Source organism: Oryctolagus cuniculus, chromosome 2 (genome assembly GCF_964237555.1).
Source record: "Oryctolagus cuniculus chromosome 2, mOryCun1.1, whole genome shotgun sequence".
In the NCBI taxonomy this organism is placed as follows: Eukaryota; Metazoa; Chordata; class Mammalia; order Lagomorpha; family Leporidae; genus Oryctolagus; species Oryctolagus cuniculus.
In genome coordinates, this window is record NC_091433.1 from 167,596,491 (window position 1) to 167,617,236 (window position 20,746).

Below are 20,746 nucleotides of genomic sequence, written 5' to 3' on the forward strand. Positions count from 1 at the left end.
AACCCTGCAACTTTTATGAGCTGACTCACAGAGGCCCTTCTTAAATACAATTTAGACCCAGTGTCAGAGGCAGGGAGATTCTACTCTAACTCATTTTATTTCCCAAGAATCCCAAGATATCTGAAAAAAGATAGCTCAAAAAATTAGAAGATGGTATCCAAACCCCTCAAGAGGATCCCAGAACCTTTAAAAATAGCAGGAATCTAAAACTCAAAAATGATAATGAAGACCAGGCTAAATACCAACTACATGCTTCCATACTTCAAGGAAGCAATAAGAGACATCCTGTTTGGCACTCTTCTAAATCCCAGGGCCTTGCTTCAAGTGTGGCAAGGGAGGACACTAGACATGAGCCTACCTCAATCTCTGTGCTGTGCTGAGTCCATGTCTAATGAGTAGGGGACAGGAATCCCTGAAAGTCTGAGTGCTGCTGCTTCTTTGAAGGCAGGGTCACTCCTTCCAACCCCAACCAGAGCTGGGATTATCTCTTCCTGACCTCTTTGGACTGGCTACTGAGGATTGATGAGGTCTGGGTTTAAAGGACCCCACCACTTTCATCAGCAGTACAGACCCCAGGGTTTGTCTCATGGTAGTAGGCAAGCCAATCTCCTTCCTTTTGGACACATGGGCAACTTATCTGGTCTTATGGAAACATGTAGGACTTTAGTTCCTTCCTCTCTATTATAGGGGTCAGTGGCCAAATTTTATAGCCACCAATGCATGATTCAACATCTTATTTGATCAAGGATATAGTATATTTACTCCCAGCTTCCTTATTTTATCTGCCTGTTCAATTCCACTCCTTGGGTGAAACATGTTGACTAAGCTACACTTCATCATTACACTACAGCCCTTTGACTCTCACCTAACCACTCTCCTGTTACACACTCCCTCTCTTGAGACCCCAAACATCTCACAACTTCTGAATAACCTTTCCAGCTAGCTAGACCCTCTTTTCTGGGACACTCAATGTCCTTTACCACACCCCATTAATGATAGCCTTCAAGGACCCCTCTTCATTCCACAGGCAATCTCAATGTTCCTTTAACCCACAAGCCTTACAAAGGTTCCAACCTATAATCACTAGACTTTTAAGCCAACTATTAAGCCCTTTTAACACCCCCATTTGTCCTGTCAAAAAGCCTGACAGAACATATCATTTGGTCTAAGATTCACATTTCATAAATGAGGCCACATTTCCCACAGTTCTGGTTGTCCCTAACTTGTGCACCGTCCTCTCTTTTTCTCCCACACATTACTCATTTCACTGTCATAGACCTCAAAGATGCTTTGACCCCACTATGAAAGGTCCTCACTTCATCCGTGGTCCTTACTCTCCCCATTCCATATAAATACTTTCATTTATATATAGAGGCAAAAAGGGTCTTCATACTTGAACTCCTTGCTCAGTTTTTGTGTCTCAATATCCAAAAAAGTAGCTGACCTTCTCTAAACAGTTGAATAAAACTGATGGGTTGGCCAATCTGTTTTCATGCTCTTGCTGTGGTCTCACAGTTACTACTGCAAAGCTGAAGATTGTTTCTTTCTCACAATATCACTGTATACCACTCACATTCTATTCAGGCCCTTCTATCTCACCAGGCCATCTCTATGACCTCAGCTACTCATTCACAAATCCTCCATGCCACCCTTCTATAAAACCCCAATATTACACTTCAGACATGCCCCTCTCTTAATCCAACCACCCTCTTTCAGACTCCTACCCTCCCTGATTCCAATGGTCTCTAACACAACTGTGATAGAATTCTTGATCTATTCTTAAGCCCCTTTCCCCAAGTCTCTAATTCTTCCTTACCTAAATCCACCCCACCCCACTCCATGCCCCACCCTCTGCAACACACACACTAAGGGTTCTTCATTAGCAGGCACTCTCAATGCCTGGGGAAATGAACAAGGAACAAATCAGGCATTTACATATTTAAACCTCCATTCTCCATCCATCTGTCTTGGAACATGAACAACTTTCTTACACTTACCTCCGCCTCCTAACAACTGGACTGGAACATTTACTCTTGCTTTTTTGTCCCCCAGTAACAAATCTCTTTTGGTCCCTCTAACAAGCAGGATTCACAATAAAGAGAACTGTCACCCTAACATGCCCCCTGGCTAGCTTAGGAATTGCTGCCATAATGGGTGCAGGAGAAGGACTTGCTATATCCCTCTCCTACTACCAGGAGGGTCTCTGCTTATCCCTATAGAAAGAATGCTGTTTTTATGTCAATTATTCTGGTCTCCTCCATGAAGCCACTCACAAACTGGCAGATAAGACATCCAAAATTTGTCATTTAAAATTCCACAGTGAACGTCTGACCCTTGGAGCAACTGGTTTCAAAAATCTTCCTGCATACCTTGGTTTGAAACCTTTCTCATTCCCCTCATAACAATTTTCTTCTTATGTCTCTTGGCCATGCCTCCCTCAGTTACTGAAGTGTTTTGTTCAGTCAGTGCTCTGGAACCTCATTCAAACCCATGGTGACAATATCTTCCTAATGAGGGACCTCCAGTACAAACCACTGCCCCAGTGACCTCAGTCCCAGTATGGAGGAAGAGGGGAGCCACTTTCCTAACTAAATCCCCTCTCAGCAGGAAGCAGCTATGGAGATTTGCCTTTGCCCCTATTTCTTAGTCCCCCCTCCGCCCAATAAAACCCTTTTGATATAACACCAAAAGTTTTCTTTCTATATATATGTATACTGCCTTTGTCAGGATCTGTCAGACCACATGGCACAGATAGTGAACCACAAACCTGGTAAGATACACTGTCTCTGCAGTAACTTACAAGCTGCCTGACAAGAACATTTCTAAACTGCCAGAAGGATCCACTGTAAATGAGTAGTCTTGCCCTTTCTCTTCTTGCTTTATCATGGTCAGTAGCTATGTGAAACTTCCTGTCTTCCTAGACCAACTCTGCTGCCCCTAACAGAATCAATAGTTACTGATGAGATTTTTCTGCACATCTGCTTGTCACTTAACAGGATCCACTCCCCTCCCAGCCACTAGCTTAAAAGGCTTCTGCCTGCTGGCCAGGCTATGCCCACCCTGCCCCTGCTGCCTGCTGGCTGTGTGGGCTAAAATCCTACTTCACCATGCTGCCCTTTCTAAAAATAAGTATCTTTTCTGCTTTGACTAGTCATTTCCATACCTTTTTTGGACCAATATCTTAAACCTAATAATCTGTGGAAGTTTTAAATAGTGATATCAGCCTTGAAGCCAACTACAGTAACACAGAATAAAAACTAAATAACTCTCTAAAATATGGTGTCAGAATGGAGAAAGATTTCAGCTGAGACCCCCAGAAAATGGAACCAATGAAAAACAGGTTTTATAATTGAATATTCTGCCCATGTGCTTAGCAAAATGTAATTATACAGATGTAGAAGGAACCCTGGGTTCAAGTTAAGTCCAGAGAGTAAAAAATTCAATAAATCTCTCCCCATTCATTGCAGTCTATTAATTTCATAGAAGGTAATGCATGGGCAACAGCTGTTTCTTAAGCTCTGACAGCTTAAGTGAGTAAGAGGGACTGGCATTGTGGAGTAGCAGGTAAATATGCCACCTGCTGTGCCAGCATCCCACGTGGGTACCGGTTCGAGTTCCAGCTGCTTCACTTTTGATCCAGCTCTCTGCTACGGTCTGGGAAAGCAACAGAAGATGGTCCAAGTCCTTGGGCCCCTGCACCTGAGTGACCTGGAAGAAGTTCCTGGCTCCTGGCTTTGGATCCGCTCAGCTCCAGCTGTTGCAGCCATCTGGGGAAGAGCTCTCTCTGTAATTTTGTCTTTCAAATAAATAAATAAATCTTTTTTAAAAAATTTAAGGTGAGAGGCAAGATTTTCTAAAAAATGATAACACTTGCTATGTAGAGGTATGAGGAAGTCATTCTCACAGGAGTATAAAACAGGTCACTGAATGTGACTGAGGTTCCCATCAACAGATATTCTGCACATAGTTGATTTGTGTCTACATGTTTTTATCTAGTCTACGGGAACTGTCATGTGAAACAGGCATCTCTGTCTTTTGTCCACCCTGCAGACTCCCTTCATTTACTCCCCATCCTAAGAAGTGCTTAGTCTGAAAATGGCATGGAACTGTGGGTAGTAGGAAAGAAAAACACTGGGTAGTGACTGTATACATTAAAAAAAGTATTATCTTCTCCAGATTTTTTAGTTGTTGGAACTCAGAAGAGAAGCATTTTGACACTTATGCTACAAACATATATCTAAAAACTCTACAAGTCAGTTTTCCTAAATACCAAAGATAAAACAACTAGGACTTGCTTAGACAAAGTGGAGGCTGTATGACTTGCATAAAGTCTTGAAAGAATGCAACAACTTTAATAAGCTGTGGTAAAGGTATATAAATAGGAGAAAGTTAGAAATTATAGCTCACTAATAGAATTGTTTTATTTTACACTTGAAGCTAATATGAATCTCTGATAACTATAAATATTAAGAAATTTGACTACAAGAAATACAGTGAAATGATCACATTTTACATAAGACTTATTAATTCAGGCCTTCTGTGACTTTGGTAAAACTAGCAATAATTTATAGGTGTATCTCTTATGCTGTCTCCATGTGAGAATAAACATCAAAACGAATGAAAAATATTTTGTTAAAATTTCCATGTTTTGTTTGTATGAAACTATATGTTCAGATATTAGTTCCAGTAGGGAAAATATTGTAAAGAAAAGTAACTATCAGAATATACTTTATTTAAAATTCAGTAGCCATCATCAATTCCTGACCACAGTAAATCAAGATACAAATAGAATTCACCCTGAGTACAAGATATTCAAATACTGTTCGTATTGGCCTCTTTTTTGTTAGGTTTGGACTAAGAATTGCCATTTTATACATTATTAATCAAATGATACAATCCCTTCATAATGATTCCACTACCTACTTTTCAAATATATCTCTATAAGCTTTATATTGGAATATAAATAGGCCTTTCAAGTGCTGCTATTTGCTTCCCAGCATTCTTGCCTTAGGCTTTCTTTAAATCTAAAGTATCTATAGACACTTACGTTGCATTTGAAAATGCCATCTGCTTTAATATGATATTTAGCTTTTCTTCCTTAATGAAAACATTTTCCAGTTATTATGCATGTCTTAAGTTTTTAAATTACCATAATTGGGCAATGTTAAGATATGTTATAATGAAAAGTCATTTTATTAAACAATATTTTTTCTGTGTGCTAAGAACGACATACATATTTCAAATCAGAAAGCTTGTATTATTCTCCTTCATAGGAGAATTGAAGCCAGCAAAGATTAAAAGGAGGCAATCTGATTTAATGGTTTGCAATTATAGATGATAAAGAAATGTGTTAATCTAAAAAAACTAACTTGGATTATTTCCTATAGAAAAACATGAAATCAAAGAGAGTAAAATTGGAATTTAGCCTTCAATTTTTTCTTTCCCATATCAGTATAGTAGCAAAGACATATGTTAAGGAGAGTATCAGCAAATGGAGTCTCATTCTAAAATTGCACCTAGATTGTTTGAAAATTATGTCTTCATAAAATGAGAAAAACTATGAGTGAAACTGTGCTGCTGTGAATGCAAACACTAAATGTGATATCATAGCTCATGAAAATGGAAGTGAAATGAATCTTTAAATCATATTTATCAATGCAAACTGAAGAGTATATTCTATAGCTGCAATTCCCAAAAATGTGCTGTCTTGGATTATGAAGGGTCATAATAGGATTTTTTGTCAAGCTGTGAAATGATGTGCTATTCACAATATGAAATACTATTGCCAAAAACAAAATCCAACTTCCATTCATTATCTATGCCTTACAATTTTATTATGATGATAAAAAGATGACACTTAAATATATTTTCATGAAATTTTATATAGATTGAATATGGAGACAGAAAATTCTCGACCTTGCATTGTGTTGGTACACTTCTTGTGATAAATTAAACTTAGTCACAAATAGTGTGGGAAGGTATCTGGAAAACACATTAGCTCAAATTCTCAAAAATATAAGACATTTTTTCTCACTAAATCAAAACAGTTGTTTCAGGTGAAGACAGAATTGTTTTGGAGCTAACAGAGAATGTAACAAGCCACTATACAAGACCAATGCAGAATGTTTTGCAAGCTGTTGAGTGACAATGGACATTTGTTAAAAGCAATAATTGATCTTAAGAAAATAAGCAAGGAGAAATCTTTTCATGCATCATATTGCATTCAAGAACTGATTTTGAAGCAAAATTTCAGGCATAGTATTTTCAGTTTGCTAACTCACATGAAATTAAAATGAAAATAAAGGAGACATTCAACCTTCTCATTCTTGGACACAGTTCTTCATTTAACCTATTTTCTAGCAGAGAGGCAGAAAGACTGATCTCACATTCAATTGTCTTAAGACAATTCTAATCATCTGTTTAGATGGAAAGAGCCATACTTTTCAGGTTATATTTGTTCTTGAAAAATGTCTGTTAAGAGCTCCTTGCTTGTTCTCAAACATGTTTCAGTTGGAAAATAGGTTGACATATATTTAAGAACCTTGAGATTGGTATTTTCAATACAGGACACATGCCTTCATTTCCTCTATTTCATCTAAATATGTTTCCTTCTATGTGTACCCAGGTATATGCCTGTAAGAGCATAAAACTTCTTTAATTAAAGATATATAATAAGTTAAAATATTTGTTACTACACAAGAATGAGTACTTTAAAAAGTTTTTCAAAAATTGGAACTAATTCGTGCAAAAAAGTCATGATAGACTTTTTATAATGTGTGCTATCTGAAGACCCCTTGTAATGTAGAAAGACGTCGATCTTTTTAACATTACTTTATGTATAAAGTCTATGATATATGTTTGTTTTTCAATTAATGATGATTTCTGTTTTGGCCATCATAAATTTTAGGTCTAATTTCTCACAATTTACCAAGAACAAATGTAATTTATAGTGATAATCATACATTTTATTATTTAAGGAACACCATATATGTGATTTGTTAAAATAATTTGAATGAGTTATATGGAGCCCAACTTCAGTTCATAAACTTCCCCAGTTACCCTGTACAGGATCAATGAAGACATTTCTGTTATCTGTCTTGTCCCTGTGAATGTTTGTGAAATATTGTTAACATTTAAATTATTAATAATAGCTCAGTATAATAAAATTCTACTCTAGAGTAGGGGAATCTGGACTCTAGCTCAGACTCCATAACCATGGAAATAGCATTTCTTACATGGTTGTCTAAGTTTCTTTCTCAGTAAAATGGTAATAATAGCACTATTCAGAAGTATCCAGATTATTGGAAATACGACAATAAAGCTCTAAACAAATCATGGCTACCATCCCACTTTTATACAACTCAACAAAGATATCTGTACAGTACAATGATGATGATTACATCATTCTGCAAAAATATTTAGTATGGTACTTGGAGACCAAGGCAAGGTTATAGAAAACTACTTAATGAATCAATGAATCAACTATTTTTTTCTTTCTTCATTGACTCTAAGTTTTTGTTTGTTCACTCATTTTCTTTTCTTTTCTTTTTTTTTTTTTTTTTTTTTTTTTTTTGTGACAGGCAGAATTAGACAGTGAGAGAGAGAGAGAGACAGAGAGAAAGGTCTTCCTTTTCTGTTGGTTCACCCCCCAAATGGCTGCTACTGCCGGTGCACTGCAGCCAGCGCTCTATGCCATTCTGAAGCCAGGAGCCAGGTGCTTCTCCTGGTCTCCCATGCGGGTGCAGGGCCCAAGGACCTGGACCATCCTCCACTGCACTTCCAGGCCACAGCAGATAGCTGGACTAGAAGAGGAGCAACCGGGACAGAATCCGGTGCCCCAACTGGGATTAGAGTCTGGGGTGCTGGTGCTGCAGGCAGAGGATTAGCCTAGTGAGCCACAGCACCGGCCCACTCATTTTCTTATGACTGTTTTTACGTCGGATGAATTAAGTGTGAGTTAGTGGCATGTGTCCTGCATCTGCCTGTTTGAGGAGGCAAAATGTGTTACATGAGTATTTCTAAGAGTATGAGTCAGTGCCTCTAAAATGAGGAGTGCCATCCCTCCACCTCTTCTAGGTTTTTATACATTTGGGTTCTGATGCAACATCAGGGATTTGACCCCTGAGGCTTGAATACAGCTCTTTACACAGCATATTCTCTGATTTCTTTTTGGTTCATTTCCCCCAACATAGACACAGTCATATGTAGACAAAGCTTGAAAAAGCAGCATTTGGAATAAAGAAGAAAAATATTCCCAACTTTTTTAAAAAAATGTTTCAACTGGCATTATAGACAACTCAGTAGTTGAACTGACACACACTTTTTATCACAAAGCCTATGAAATCACACAGTCATCCCCGCCTCATCTGAGAAATGAGTCCAGAGTACCATTCCTCTAGCTAGCTGGTTAGCATCATGGTCATTGATTCAGCTCCCTGCTTTTCATTTCTGTGACTAAAACCAGCCAATACTTTGTTAGTTAAGCCCTCCTAGTTGACTGAATGCCATGGTAATATTTCCCAAAGATGCTCAGAAAGTAATTGAAAGGGCTCAGAGTAGAGAAAGGCAAACTAAAATTGGTGAAGAGTGACAGACACGTAATCTTGAGTCGGATTGCATGCCCATATTTAAATGTCAAAATGGAAAATTCTCAATTCTGCCACAATACACAAACACCCTGAGACACATAAATTCAATGATAGCTGATGAAGCTGAATCTTAAAGTCACATTGTGGCTAGAAATTAAAAGAAAAAAAAGATAGTTCATAGTTCTTTGAAATAATAACTTCTGTTATACTGAGATATAAATTTTTGTCAATTTAAAAATTTTAAGTTAATTATTATCTATATTTGTCATTGTAAGATAACAATAAGCAATAAGTGATTAATTAAAATTCTATTTTAAAATCCATCCTAGGTCTTGATTATATATTCTCTGTGGCAATTTGGCTCTCGAGATGTTTTAGTCTAACTGCTATCTAATTACACCATTTTTGCAAAAAGTTCAGCTCAACCTTGCTTTGAACATCTTCTACCTAAGGATTCATGATGTCTTTTGGCTGTCCTTTCAGAGATCCAGAAATTTCAATCTGCCAGCTAATCAATGCTACCATTTCTTTCAGATTAGACAACTCATTTCTACATTATATTTTTCTTGTTTTTATTTCAGAAAAAGAGATTTAACCAATATGAGTCAACAAAATAAGACATATACTGTAGTATTCATCAATAAAAATTAGTCCATTCTAAAAATTATCATGTGTGCTCAAATTAACTTAAACATAAAAGAAACAATAGAAAAAGTGAAATTTCCCTTGTAATCCCCAAGCCCATTTCCTTCACTGGCTTCTCAGAAAAAAGCATTATTATAAATGTGATGAGTATTATTTTAGTTTATGTTTATGTATATTATCCTATAAAATATAATTTTACTTTTTTTAAATGTGAATTCTCTCTCATGAATGTAATGTTTTCCAAGCTATGTTGGTTCTTATTTTGGTATTTATCAATGGTGCCTCATATAAGTCTCATAGACTTGAACTTTTACATAGTAGTCTGTGGTGGAATGAGAAGGCAAAGCCAAGATGGCCACTGGCAAGCCAGTGTCAGTTACTCAGGAATGGCTTCGAAACCCACCTGGCAATGGAGTCTGCCTGGCAACAGGCTGTGATTGGTTAGGGCATAAACTGCCCCTTGACCGGATTGGCTGCCTTGGCTATTTAAGCTGTTGTACCAACTAAAATAAACGAGTCTATGGGCTACTTGCCTCTGATCTGCTTTCACCCGACTCCCAGGATCTGTGTGGTGACTCTGCACTTCTTGTCCCCACCACGTTCCTCCTCTCAGAACGAATCCTCAGCAACAGTAGTCTACTGTGTGGTTATAACACGTCTTATCTATCCATTTCACAGTAACTTGAACTTAGTAGTTCCCATTATGTTTTTTCTTTTTTTTTCTTTATTTATTTATTTTGCTTTCAAACTTTTATTTAATGAATATAAATTTCCAAAGTACAGCTTATGGATTACAATGGCTTCCCCCCCATAACGTCCCTCCCACCCGCAACCCTCCCCTCTCCCACTCCCTCTCCCCTTCCATTCACATCAAGATTCATTTTCTATTCTCTTTATCTACAGAAGATCAGTTTAGCATACATTAAGTAAAGATTTCAACAGTTTGCTCCCACACAGAAACATAAAGTGAAAAATACTGTTTGAGTACTAGTTATAGCATTAGATCTCAATGTACAGCACACTAAGGACAAAGATCCTACATGAGGAGTAAGTGCACAGTGACTCCTGTTGTTGACTTAACAAATTGACACTCTTGTTTATGGCCTCAATAATCACCCTAGGCTCTTATCATGAGCTGCCAAGGCTATGGAAGCCCCCTGAGTTCACTGACTCTGATCATATTTAGACAAGGCCATGGTTAAAGTAGAAGTTCTCTCCTCCCTTCAGAGAAAGGTACCTCCTTCTTTGATGACCCATTCTTTCCACTGGGATCTCACTCATGGAGATCTTTCATTTAGGTGTTTTTTTTGTTTTGTTTTGTTTTGTTTTTTTTTTTTCCTACAGAGTGTCTTGGCTTTCCATGCTTGAAATACTCTCATGGGCTTTTCAGCCGGATCCACATGCCTTAAGGGCTGATTCTGAGGCCAGAGTGCTGTTTAGGACATCTGCCATTCTATGGGTCTGCTGTGTATCTCACTTCCCATGTTGGATCATTCTCTCCCTTTTTGATTCTATCAGCTAGTATTTGCAGACACTATTCTTGTTTATGTGATCCCTTTGGTTCTTAGTCCTATCATTATGATCAATTGTGAACAGAAATTGATCACTGGGACTAGTGAGATGGCATTGGTACATGCCACCTTGATGGGATTGAATTGGAATCCCATGGTATGTTTCTAACTCTACTGTTTGAGGTAAGTCATCTTGAGCATGTCCCAAATTGCACATCTCTTCCCTCTCTTATTCCCACTCTTACATTTGACAGGGATCACTTTTCAGATAAGTTTCAGCACTTAAGAAGAATTGTGTATTGATTACAATATTCAACCAAAGGTATTAAGTAGAACAAACAAACAAAAAAAAACTGCTAAGAGGGATAACATATCAAGTTGCTCATCAACAGTCAGGGTGAGGGCTGATCAAGTCACCATTTCTCATAGTGTTCATTTCACTTTAACAGGTTTCCTTTTTGGTGCTCAGTTAGTTGTCACCTATCAAGAAGAACAAGTGGTATTTGTCCCTTTGGGACTGGCTTATTTCACTCAGCATAATGTTTTCCAAATTCCTAACAGGGATCACTTTTCAGTTAAAATTTAAATGCCTAAGAATAATTGTGTGTTAATTACAGAGTTCAACCAGTGGTACTAGAACAAAAAAAATACTAAAATGGATAAAGTATTACATTGTACATCAACCGTCAGGACAAGAGCTGATCAAGTCACTGTTTCTCATAGTGTCCATTTCATTTCAACAAATTTCCCCTTTGGTGCTCAGTTAGTTGTCACAGATCAGTGAGAACATATGATATTTGTCCCTTTGGGACTGGCTCAATTCACTTATGTTTTTAATCAACAACAATGCTGCACACATCTCTTTGCAAGTATCCCTCTATTTACCTTGGCATGAAATTTAAGGGATGGTAGAAGTGTTCTCAATTTTGCAAAGTATGAAAATTTCTAAAAAATATACCTGTGGTAAACTGTATTTTTCTTAGCATGGTCTGGAGATTCACATTACCTCTCATTGTCACCAACAGTTGACAAATTGTGAATTTTTCAATAATATGGAAGTGGAATAATACTTCTCTGTTGTTTTCTTGATAAATAGTAAAACTGAGCCTCTTTGTATGTGTTTATTTTCCAAATGTTTTTCCATATTGCATTGCTCATATTTTTTAAAGATTCATTTATTTATTTGAAAGGCAGAGTTACAGAAAGACAGAGGCAGAGGCAGAGAGAAAGAGAGAGGAAGAGAGAGAAAGAGAGAAAGAGAGAGAAAGAGAGAGACAGAGAGAGAATGTCTTCCATCCTCTGGTTCACTACCCAAATGGCCACAGTGGCTGGAGCTTGGCTGATCTGAAGCCAGGAGCCAGAGCTTCTTCCAGGTCTCCATGCGGGTGCAGGGATCCAAGGATCTGGCAAATCTGCTACTGTTTTCTCAGGCCATAGCAGAGATCTTGATCAGAAGTAGAGTAGTTAGGACTCAAACCTGCGCCTATGTGGGATGTTGACACTGCAGGTGGTGTCTTTACCCACTATGCCTCAGCGTAGGCCCCAACATTGTTCATATTGAACTTTCTGGTCTCTGCTTAGTGACTCAAGTTTTCTCTGCAATTGGATACTAAGCACTTCTCCTTGACATGCAGTATAAATGATATCTTGTCATCTGTCACTTGTTAAAAATTTGACTGCAGAGATTTAAACAATAAATCAATATTAATCTTTGTAATCAAATTTATGATTTTATCCTTTAAGTGTTGTATTTTCTTCATATTCTATGTATTTCAGGATACTTATTTTCCTCCAAAATCATACTCACATATATTTGACATACTTGGTTTGTTTGCTGTACATGTCTTTATTATATAATAGTTTAACCTATAATATTTGAACTAGGATTTTTGTCCTTTTTTAAGCAATAATCTCCCTAGACAATTATCCATAAGGTCATCATTTTTTTTTTTGACAGGCAGAATGGATAGTGAGAAAGAGAGAGAGAGAGAGAAAGGTCTTCCTTTTGCCGTTGGTTCACCCTCCAATGGCCGCCGCGGCTGGCGCGCTGCGGCCAGCGCACCGCGCTGATCCGATGGCAGGAGCCAGGTGCTTCTCCTGATCTCCCATGGGGTGCAGGGCCCAAGCACCTGGGCCATCCTCCACTGCACTCCCGGGCCACAGCAGAGAGCTGGCCTGGAAGAGGGGCAACCGGGACAGAATCCGGCGCCCCAACTGGGACTAGAACCCGGTGTGCTGGCACCGCAGGTGGAGGATTAGCCTAGTGAGCCGCGGAGCCGGCCAGGTCATCATTAAAATACAGAACTATCTGGCCGGCGCCGCGACTCACTAGGCTAATCCTCCGCCTAGCGGCGCCGGCACACCGGGTTCTAGTCCCGGTTGGGGCGCCGGATTCTGTCCCGGTTGCCCCTCTTCCAGGCCAGCCCTCTGCTGTGGCCAGGGAGTTCAGTGGAGGATGGCCCAGGTGCTTGGGCCCTGCACCCCATGGGAGACCAGGAGAAGCACCTGGCTCCTGGCTCCTGCCATCGGATCAGCGCGGTGCGCTGGCCGCAGCGCGCCAGCCGCGGCGGCCATTGGAGGGTGAACCAACGGCAAAGGAAGACCTTTCTCTCTGTCTCTCTCTCTCACTGTCCACTCTGCCTGTCAAAAAATAAATAAAATAAAAAATAAAAATAAAATACAGAACTATCAATTTACTTTGAGTGTTTTTTTTTTCTAGGTCTAACATTGCCAGTTTCTTCAACTCTTTTTCTTTGTAAATTTAGTACTTTTAATATTCTAATTGTTCCTCTTAGAACATGCCTCAGTTTTCCTGTATGTGTTCATGAACATGTCAATTAGAACTTTACAAAATAAATTATTTTAAGATTGATTTATTCACTGTAGAGCAGATTTATTCTTCTTTTGCTTCAGATGTTATATTGCTCTTAAAGCAGCAAAATGCATTGTTTTCAGGTCTTGACAATTAAAACTCTTTATCCAGGAGGGGCCTTTAGCACAGTGGCTAAGACGTCACTTGGGATGCCCACATTCCATATCATAGTACTGAGGTTCAAGTCCCAGCTATACTTCTGCTTCCAAACTCCTACTATGACACAACCAGGGAAGTAGCAGGGGATGGCTCAAGTACTCAGGTCCCTGTCACCCATATGTGGGATCCACATCGAATTCTGGGCTTCTAGATGCTTTGACCTGGCTCAGCTGCTGTGGGCATTTGTAAAGTGAACCAGTAAATGGGAGATTGCCATCTCTTTGTCTCTCCTTCTCTGCTTTTCAAATTAATAGAAAAGTAAAACCCTTTGTCCTTTGTACAATGTTTCCTATTAACAGCACCCTCCTTGGCTAGTATATGTGAAATTTGTTGGAATTTTAGTACATTGATATTGATTAAATTTCCCATTTTAAAGCAGAGAACACATGGTTTTAATCTGGAACTAATTAAATTTTGATTCTGTCATCTAATATTTGTCCCACTCTACAAACTGTGTGTGTGTGTGAGAGAGAAAGAGAGAGAGAGAGAGACAAAGCAATCTCTCCACTTAGAACTCTTAATTCATTGCTTCACTCTCATAGAAATTACATGAATTTGATACTTTTTATAGGTTCTTGAACATCTGTAAAATAGGAATTACAATAGTTATCTCTCACTATCTTTGCGAGACTTAATTTAGATACTATACGTAAAGACTCCACATGCAGGGTCAGCCTGAAAATGGGACTCACTAAATGTTATTTTCTTCCACTTTTATACTGTAAACTGTGTGTGTGTGTGTGTGAGTGTGTGTAAGTGTCTGTGTTATAATCGCTTCTTGTTGGGAAACAGATTGGTGTTTTACATTTCCCATCTTTCACCTCAGCTACCCTCAGACCTGTCGGAAGACACTTGTAGGCTTTGTTGCCGAGATTCCTTAGAGGTTTCAGTCCCCAGCATCCAGGTAATCCCCGCAGACCTCACCTAGGCTAGACCACAATGCACTAACATTTCATAGCTATTGCCATTATCTAATTCACCAACAGTTGTGATAATGATTTAATTACTTCTCCCAGATGACATTTTGAAATGAGAGAAACGTGAAAGATTAAAGAGACTTTAGGAACTGAGAAAGAGACATAAACACACATACTCTAAGTATATGAATGATTTTTCTTTTGTTGATTTACAATGAGAGACTGAAACTCAAAACTGAATGGACAGTTGCAGTGTCGAATGCTTCCATTTAATATTCAGATAAAATAAATAGAAGTAGATTTTTGTACGTCCGATTGTGACTTGTGACACATGTCTTTCAAAAAGAGCAGTTCCCTAAGTTTTCTGAATAGGTTTAGGTTATGTATGAGGAAGTGTTACTCATCAGCAATGATCCCCACCCCACTCACTTACTCTACCAAAAACAAGGGAATGAAAATGTAAAATCTCAGAAGGTTGTTGGGGCTGGAGAATAAATGAATGCTTTGATAATGGTGCTATTTACATCAGTCCCAGAGGTCTCTCTATTTTTTCTGAACTCAAGAGCAAATTTTGGTATCCTTTGGCCTAATGGCCATCTCACCCTCAGGGATTTTTATTGATTTGTCTACTCTGCTGACATAGTTGAACAGTGTTGGCACCGATATTTGAAAAGGGGCTTTGATCTCCTGAAGGTGATGAATGCTGTCATCCTCAAAGTGTCTGTCACAAATGCTCCGAACAACACAACGAAGGGTCCGGTGCCCGCGTGGGGCTGCCTCCTGAGCCTCTCTCTGTATTTCTCAGATGTTCTCACCTTGTTTGTGTACAAGAGTGGGACTTTACTCGTTAGTATCTGAACAAAACTTTTGATTACAAACACTGTATGTATACAAATAAATACACATTAATATATATTTCAGTGCCTCTAAAATATAGTCCATTCCTAAATCAATAATTGGAGCTTTTATTCCTTTGGATCCTGACTTTCTTAGAGGTCATTGAGTTCTCAGATTCTCTGCCCTAAATTTAAAAGGTGTTTTTGTCAAATGGCTGCTTTTTTTCAAAAAAGGTTTGTTTATTTGAAAAGAAGAGTTAGAAGGAGAGAGAGAGATTGAGAGATATACCATCTGCTGGTTCACTCCTCAAATTGCCACATGGCCAAGGCCAAGCCAGATTGAAGCCAAGAGCCAGGGTCTCCCACATAAGTACAGGGTGCACTAACAGGGAGCTAGATCAGAACTGCAGTAGTCAGGACTGGAACCTGCACCAAATGGGATGCCAGTGTCACAGGCAGCAGCTTTACCTGCCACACCACAATGCTGGCTCCAGACTGCTTTTTTTTTTTTTTTTTTTTTAATAATTATTTGAAAGAGTGACAGAGGGAGGGAGAGAGAGAGAGACAGAGACAGAGAGAAAGACAGAGGTCTTCTTGGTTCATTTCACAGATGGCTGCAATGGGGAGGGCTAGGCCAAGCTTCAGCCAGTAGCAAGGAGCTTCTTCCAGGGGCCATATTCTACTGAGGTTCCCAGGCCATTAGCAGGGAGCTGGATCAGAAGTGGAGCAGTTGGGACACAAATTGGTGTCTTTACTGGATGCCAGCATTGCAGGTGGTGGCTGTAACAGTTATGACAAAACTCCAGTCTCCAGATGATTGTTTTCTTAAAAAGCACTGATTTTATGGATTGTATCTAGCATTTTTGTTTCCAGGGTTAGAACTGATTATTTAATTAATGATTGCTATCTTTATTAAAGTCTTTTAATATATAAAAAGTGTTTTCGTAGAGTATATCTCTGCAGATATTTTGTTTCTGCAGTAACTGTTATTGATAAATGTCACCTGAGTTTACTATCCTTCTGAAGGTCTCTTTTTCCTATTTAAATACATATTACAGCATGGTAACAGATTTTTATAAGATCCTTATGATAAAAAGGGAATTGATTTAATGTGGCAGAAAACAACCAATGGCACCATAGTTGACTCAGTTTTTCATTCAGTCATTCAACACACTCTTATTTGAGAGTTAGTTTTTCCAGTGTCACTGAAATGCAGCAAGGATGGTACAAGCATATGAGTTCATAAGTCTTAAAATCAGAAAGATGACTCATTGGGATATGCACATATGCAAATAAAGATGTTACAGTGCTTTATACATTCACATAATGGTAACTCAAACTTTTGTACCACAATTTACTCAGAGAAGGGGAAATAACTTCTAGACAGAGGAGATCAGGGGAGTCTGATGGTAAAAACTGCATTTGATTTAGTGGTAAGGGCTAAATGCCTGAAATAGATTGAGAAAGAGGATATTTCTATGCCATGATCAATGACATAATGTGAGACAAAAAAGGCATTTTCAGGGACTGCTAAGCACTCAGTTTTACATCTATAATTTGGTTGATTTGCAGTAGGGAAAAATATAGGTTGAGTTCATAAGGGGAAGCTTAGATTAAAAAGTCCATGCCTTGTTTGAAAATCCAAAAGGAACTCTGAAATGTTTTGGAGTAGAAGAGATCTCTGCCTTGGAAGCTCATCGTGGCTGCTTTGTAACAAATTGATTGTGGGAAGGGCAATGAAGGGAGGTGGGAGGTCACACATTCAGTTACTAAGGTGAACTAAAAGAGATGTCCTGTGTCAGGGTGAATTTAGGAGGAGCTAGCAACGTTTATAAATAGAGGGCACTGCATAGGCTTACAAAGTACATAATGCATAATGTAGGATTAAACATGACTCTAAGATTTCAAGTACTGATTGCTGTAAATCAGACTGCTTACATTTAAATCCTTACTACCATTTGCTATCCTGCGGTACCTCAGGCAAGCTGTACCTCTATGTATTGCAGTTTCTCATCTGTGAAATGAGGATGATCATAAGAGTAGCTAGATAATGCACTGTTGTGTTGATGAGTTATTGAGTGTAAAACTGTTAAAGAGTTTTTTCCTGATATGCAGTAAAATAAATAATGGGTGTATTGCTATCTAACTATATTTTCTTAGTTTTCAACATCACCAAATAATGAGTCCCAATTTATGTTTAAAGAGAGCAAGCAGCCTTCTGCATTATCATATTGCAAGATGCTTTATGAAATTCCATCTAAAATTTCCATCTAAAAGCTTGTCCCACATTGGAAGATGGTAGCCAAAATAATTGTAGATATTTTCCTATACTGTTGTTCCTCTGCCTAATCATTGGCACTATTAAAATTTACTTGAGGTGTAATTAACATCACCATTTTATACATTAATTTACAAGACCAAGTAGAATTGAAATATGATTTATCTGAGATCATACCTATTGGGAAGTAGATATAAGACCTGAACCACTCCTAAACTAGACGTCTACAAACTTTATTCTCTCTCTCTCTTTTTTTTTTTTTTTTTTTTTTTTACAGGCAGAGTTAGACAGTGAGAGAGAGAGAGAGACAGAGAGAAAGGTCTTCCTTTTTTCCATTGGTTCATCCCCCAAGTGGCCACTACGGCCAGCGCACTGCACCAATCCAAAGCCAGGAGCCACGTGCTTCTCCCTGGTCTCCCACGCGGGTGCAGGGCCCAAGGACCTGGGCCATCCTCCACTGCCTTCTCGGGCCACAGCAGAGAGCTGGACTGGAAGAGGGGCAACCGGGACAGAATCCGGGGCCCCAACTGGGACTAGAACCCGGGATGCCGGTGCCGCAGGTGGAGTATTAGCCTAGTGAGCCACGGCGCCGGCTTATTCTCTTTTAGCTCTTCACTTCAGAGACCCAAAATTGTCAAGCTGTTAGTATAAAGCCACTTCATAGCTTGGAATTAGATCTGGTGTCAACTCAAGCCCTATCATTCAAGTACTTGTATAAAATACCTAATTGGTTCGGAATAAGTAAGGACTATAGGGCAAGTCTCTTGACTCCTATAGATGGCTCTTCACAGGATGTGTCATTTTAAATACATGTTTTTTTTCTTCTGTTGAGAAATAAAATACTACACACATAATACATATATACTCACTATATGTTTCTATCTACCCACATAAATGTCAATACAGTAATGAGCTAGTTCAATACATTTGCATTTTGCTACCTCTTTATGCTTTTAAAACTAACCCCTCCATAACCCTGAATGCACATACTTAGGCATGTTATTCTTGCAGTAGAGTTTGCTTTTCAAAATGAATTCAAGGAGGGTAGTAGCAGACGGAAGACTCCCAGATATGGCATTTATCTTATAGGAAAATCTAAATCATAATACAATTTTTGAGTAAGGAAAACAATGATGAGCATTGTGCTCCGTGTGGTCCTATGATCAAGTAAGGGGCAGAAGGTGTTTGTTATCTGGGACTTCATTGCTATTCAGTCATGTAAATGGCCTGCGGCAAATTGGAAGGAGCAAAACATTCAACCATGTCAGATTCCAGAGGCCTGTGTAGACAAAATTCCAGAACCTGGAAGGCAGCCTTTCCACCAGTCTTTTACCACCAAACAATATCCGTGTTCAGAAAGATAATTGGCAACATCAGAAATCTTCTCAGCTCACAGCCTTGCATTCATCTGTTGCTTTAATTTAACCCCCTTTAAGGCCTTCGTTAACTGAATGGAAAAGTTCTATTTTTATTATTTTTGAAAGATCATTCTTTGGATTTTGTTTTTCTAGGGACATTCATACAACTAGTTTAAGGTTAACTGCTTAGATTATTTGTTAAAACTGCAAGACATAGTGGGAGCAACATCACTGACAATTTTTGTTGTTTTGTTTTCAGAAGCCAAGCTCCAGTTTGGTAATGTTTATAGCACTTGTCTGTACTCCTGAGGAACAGTGGTTTTTCTATTTCGTATTTGTTGAGTTCTTCATTTGGTGGAGGTTAAGCTTGTGATTATAAAGTAAATTGAAAATATGTCATTGCAAAAATTAAAAGAAAATTAAGAAAGGAAGGAAGAGGAGTTGTGGGAGTGAGTGAGGGAGCGGTGGTAGGGAGGGAAGTATCATTATGTTCTTAAAGCTATATATATGAAGTACATGAAATCTGTGCCCTCTATATAAGTAAAAAAAAAAAAAGCTAAGTTCTTATGCTCTCTCTCTCTCTCTTTCAACCATTTTCTTATTCACTCCTTTGTTCACTTTTAACTTCATAAGGAAGAAAACATCTCAGAATCTACACAGTGACTATTGAAGTTGGTTTTTTTTTTTCAAGATTTATTTATTTATTTGAAAGTCAGAGTCACACAAAGAGGGGAGAGGCAGAGAGAGAGAGAGAGAGAGAGAGAGAGGTCCTCCATCCAATGGTTCACTCCCCAACTGGCCGCAATGGCTGGAGCTGCGCAGATCCGAAGCCAGGAACCAGGAGCTTCTTCCAGATCTCCCATGCAGGCGCAGGAGCCCAAGGACTTGGGCCATCTTCTATTGCTTTCCCATGCCATAGCAGAGAGCTGGATTGGAAGAAGAGCAGCCAGGACTAGAACTGGTGCCCATATGGGATGCTGGCACTTCTGGCCGGGGCATTAACCGGTTGTACCACAGCGCCGGCCCTGACTATTGAAGTTTAAATCATGACTTTTCAGGTTACCCAGAACTGAAGATTTAAAATCAAGTATAGAGGACAGAATCCATGCCTACCTCATACACAAAATTTGAATTACTGGATTTTGGGGGAAACATTTGCAAATTTGCCATAATAACCTGGGAAAATTTAAAATATCAAGTGTTAGCAATCAAATATTCATAAAATAACTGAAATTTTTTATTTACACCCACACCAAACATACAAACACCCCTAAAGGCATATGTATACTATGTGTTCTTTTTTTAATAAAGATCATTTTCAGTCAGCATTGTAGGTAGCCTTTGAAATGCATCTTACATATAATAAAAAATAAAACTTTAAAGCAAACAGTATAGAAGCCAGCATTATGGCATAGCAGCTTAAGCTGCTGCTGGCAATAAAAGCATTCCATATCAGAAGACTAGTTCACATCACGGCTGCTCCACTTCAGGCCCAGCTTCCTGCTCCCGCATTTGGCAAGGCAGCAGAAGATGGCCCAAGTGTTTGGGTTCTTGACACCCATGTGGAAGACCAGGTTGAAGC

The 20,746-nt window shown here is 38.8% G+C and overlaps 1 long non-coding RNA gene across 2 annotated transcripts in view; it reads right to left on the reverse strand.

The window, feature by feature from the left end:
- The window catches only part of LOC100341411 (uncharacterized), a 406,490-nt gene that overhangs the window by 68,504 nt on the left and 317,240 nt on the right, over window positions 1-20,746 (reverse strand). Inside the window, exon 4 of one of the 2 annotated variants that reach the window (XR_011386937.1) lies at window positions 5,227-6,633. The exons of the other annotated variant lie outside the window; for it this stretch is intronic. This is a non-coding gene — a long non-coding RNA (uncharacterized lncRNA). Of the gene's footprint in view, window positions 1-5,226; window positions 6,634-20,746 lie in introns of those variants that run through there. 2 annotated transcript variants of the gene reach the window in all.